Below are 3,471 nucleotides of genomic sequence, written 5' to 3' on the forward strand. Positions count from 1 at the left end.
GTCCCTCCCTCCCTCCCTCCCTCCCTCCCTCCCTCCCTCCCTCCCTCCCTCCCTGTCTTTCGTGCACCTACCAGCTCGGGAAGGGGGAATCAGTGGACACTGTGCTCCACGCTTCAGTCGGCAGCTGCAGGTGTCAGTGCTGCAGCTGCAGCACTTGGTGCCCTCAAGCAATCCTGCTGCCCATAACGAAGGTCATTCTGACAAATGGCGTGAGGTGAAAAGCAGCGAGTGAGGAAGGCCGAGTTCAGCTCGAGACTTTTGAGTGATTGAGCTCGGTTTGACTGTAGTTGCAAACTCATACAGTATATAACGAATACATAGTTGTCTTGAGATAGGGCGATAGTACAAACTACCAATAATAAGCAGCTGACTTCGGCGTGGCCAAGTCAACAGCTCGCCGGCCTGCTCGCGAGCCCGGCTTTCCATGGTTCCAATCATCGATCAGCCCGCTTCAAGTGGCTGAGCCGATAATAATCTATCATGCCTACCCAATGCAATAAACAGCATCGTCAACCACGGCCTGTATCGTAAGTAAAATGTTTGCTCTCACCACCAGGGGCCACGTGAGTGAGTGCAGCAGTCCAGCCACGCAACCGTTTGGCCCGGCTATTGCTTATATGCATATAGCGACTGCCGTTGTATGGTTGGCATTAGCTGGAGCTTGCTGGGGTGGAGCGGTTGCTGACTTGGCGCCACCAGTGTGGTCGGCAGGCCTCAGGTCCGGACACGCCAACATGCTGTGGCTGCTTCCTTGCACTCCCAAAGCCCATTGACATATGGTGCAAATTGAATATCCTCAGCATGGCAGCACATTACCTGATAGCCTGCATGATACCTGACCCTCACCCATGAGAGGGGAGGCAAGCGGGGAACACTTGTCCTGATGTGCAGAGCCGCATGGGGCACTGCAAGGGCTGGCACCACCACGTTTAGCTTGTGGCTGCATTACAAACGGGTCAGGCAACATGTGCATATACAAATGTGAAAGGGTCTTGCACACGGGTGAGTGAGGCAGGCAGGTTGGATGGTGGGTCGCAGCACAGCCCCCCAGTGCAGGGACAAGGGGAATGAGCAGCATGTGCATGCACACAATGCATGTGCAACCTGTCAGCATGCACCACAGCACAATGCAGTATTCAGTATGACCTGGGTGAATGAGAAGCCACAGTGGTGCAAGTATGCAGTACCATATGAGTCGCATCCTGTCTGCTGACTTGTGCACTGTGACAAGGAAGCGGTGTGACATGCAAAGTCATGGCTATGTGCCCAAATCACATCACGGTCAACCACATGTGGTTCCAACAATCCTTCTAGCTATAATTGTGTAAATTACACTATACAAAACATTTCTGACATGTCAAACTTCTCAAACCCCGCAAAACCCCTTAAAACCCCCATTTAGGCGACCCACGGGCCAGGGGCCACGTGAGTGAGTGCAGCAGTCCAGCCACGCAACCGTTTGGCCCGGCTATTGCTTATATGCATATAGCGACTGCCGTTGTATGGTTGGCATTAGCTGGAGCTTGCTGGGGTGGAGCGGTTGCTGACTTGGCGCCACCAGTGTGGTCGGCAGGCCTCAGGTCCGGACACGCCAACATGCTGTGGCTGCTTCCTTGCACTCCCAAAGCCCATTGACATATGGTGCAAATTGAATATCCTCAGCATGGCAGCACATTACCTGATAGCCTGCATGATACCTGACCCTCACCCATGAGAGGGGAGGCAAGCGGGGAACACTTGTCCTGATGTGCAGAGCCGCATGGGGCACTGCAAGGGCTGGCACCACCACGTTTAGCTTGTGGCTGCATTACAAACGGGTCAGGCAACATGTGCATATACAAATGTGAAAGGGTCTTGCACACGGGTGAGTGAGGCAGGCAGGTTGGATGGTGGGTCGCAGCACAGCCCCCCAGTGCAGGGACAAGGGGAATGAGCAGCATGTGCATGCACACAATGCATGTGCAACCTGTCAGCATGCACCACAGCACAATGCAGTATTCAGTATGACCTGGGTGAATGAGAAGCCACAGTGGTGCAAGTATGCAGTACCATATGAGTCGCATCCTGTCTGCTGACTTGTGCACTGTGACAAGGAAGCGGTGTGACATGCAAAGTCATGGCTATGTGCCCAAATCACATCACGGTCAACCACATGTGGTTCCAACAATCCTTCTAGCTATAATTGTGTAAATTACACTATACAAAACATTTCTGACATGTCAAACTTCTCAAACCCCGCAAAACCCCTTAAAACCCCCATTTAGGCGACCCACGGGCCAGGGGCCACGTGAGTGAGTGCAGCAGTCCAGCCACGCAACCGTTTGGCCCGGCTATTGCTTATATGCATATAGCGACTGCCGTTGTATGGTTGGCATTAGCTGGAGCTTGCTGGGGTGGAGCGGTTGCTGACTTGGCGCCACCAGTGTGGTCGGCAGGCCTCAGGTCCGGACACGCCAACATGCTGTGGCTGCTTCCTTGCACTCCCAAAGCCCATTGACATATGGTGCAAATTGAATATCCTCAGCATGGCAGCACATTACCTGATAGCCTGCATGATACCTGACCCTCACCCATGAGAGGGGAGGCAAGCGGGGAACACTTGTCCTGATGTGCAGAGCCGCATGGGGCACTGCAAGGGCTGGCACCACCACGTTTAGCTTGTGGCTGCATTACAAACGGGTCAGGCAACATGTGCATATACAAATGTGAAAGGGTCTTGCACACGGGTGAGTGAGGCAGGCAGGTTGGATGGTGGGTCGCAGCACAGCCCCCCAGTGCAGGGACAAGGGGAATGAGCAGCATGTGCATGCACACAATGCATGTGCAACCTGTCAGCATGCACCACAGCACAATGCAGTATTCAGTATGACCTGGGTGAATGAGAAGCCACAGTGGTGCAAGTATGCAGTACCATATGAGTCGCATCCTGTCTGCTGACTTGTGCACTGTGACAAGGAAGCGGTGTGACATGCAAAGTCATGGCTATGTGCCCAAATCACATCACGGTCAACCACATGTGGTTCCAACAATCCTTCTAGCTATAATTGTGTAAATTACACTATACAAAACATTTCTGACATGTCAAACTTCTCAAACCCCGCAAAACCCCTTAAAACCCCCATTTAGGGTTTTAGGGTTTTAGGGTTTTAGGGTTTTAGGGTTTTAGGGTTTTAGGGTTTTAGGGTTTTAGGGTTTTAGGGTTTTAGGGTTTTAGGGTTTTAGGGTTTTAGGGTTTTTAGGGTTTTAGGGTTTTAGGGTTTTAGGGTTTTAGGGTTTTAGGGTTTTAGGGTTTTAGGGTTTTAGGGTTTTAGGGTTTTAGGGTTTTAGGGTTTTAGGGTTTTAGGGTTTTAGGGTTTTAGGGTTTTAGGGTTTTAGGGTTTTAGGGTTTTAGGGTTTTAGGGTTTTAGGGTTTTAGGGTTTTAGGGTTTTAGGGTTTTAGGGTTTTAGGGTTTTAGGGTTTTAGGGTTTTAG

The 3,471-nt window shown here is 51.5% G+C and overlaps 1 protein-coding gene across 1 annotated transcript in view; it reads left to right on the forward strand.

The window, feature by feature from the left end:
- The window catches only part of CHLRE_17g748047v5 (uncharacterized protein), a 4,062-nt gene extending 3,799 nt beyond the window's left edge, over window positions 1–263 (forward strand). Inside the window, exon 3 of the mRNA XM_043072792.1 lies at window positions 75–263. The gene's annotated coding sequence lies outside the window, so the exon portion shown is untranslated. The remainder of the gene's footprint in view (window positions 1–74) is intronic.
- Window positions 264–3,471: the final 3,208 nt, after the last annotated feature.

Source organism: Chlamydomonas reinhardtii, chromosome 17, assembly GCF_000002595.2.
Source record: "Chlamydomonas reinhardtii strain CC-503 cw92 mt+ chromosome 17, whole genome shotgun sequence".
Classification (NCBI taxonomy): Eukaryota; Viridiplantae; Chlorophyta; class Chlorophyceae; order Chlamydomonadales; family Chlamydomonadaceae; genus Chlamydomonas; species Chlamydomonas reinhardtii.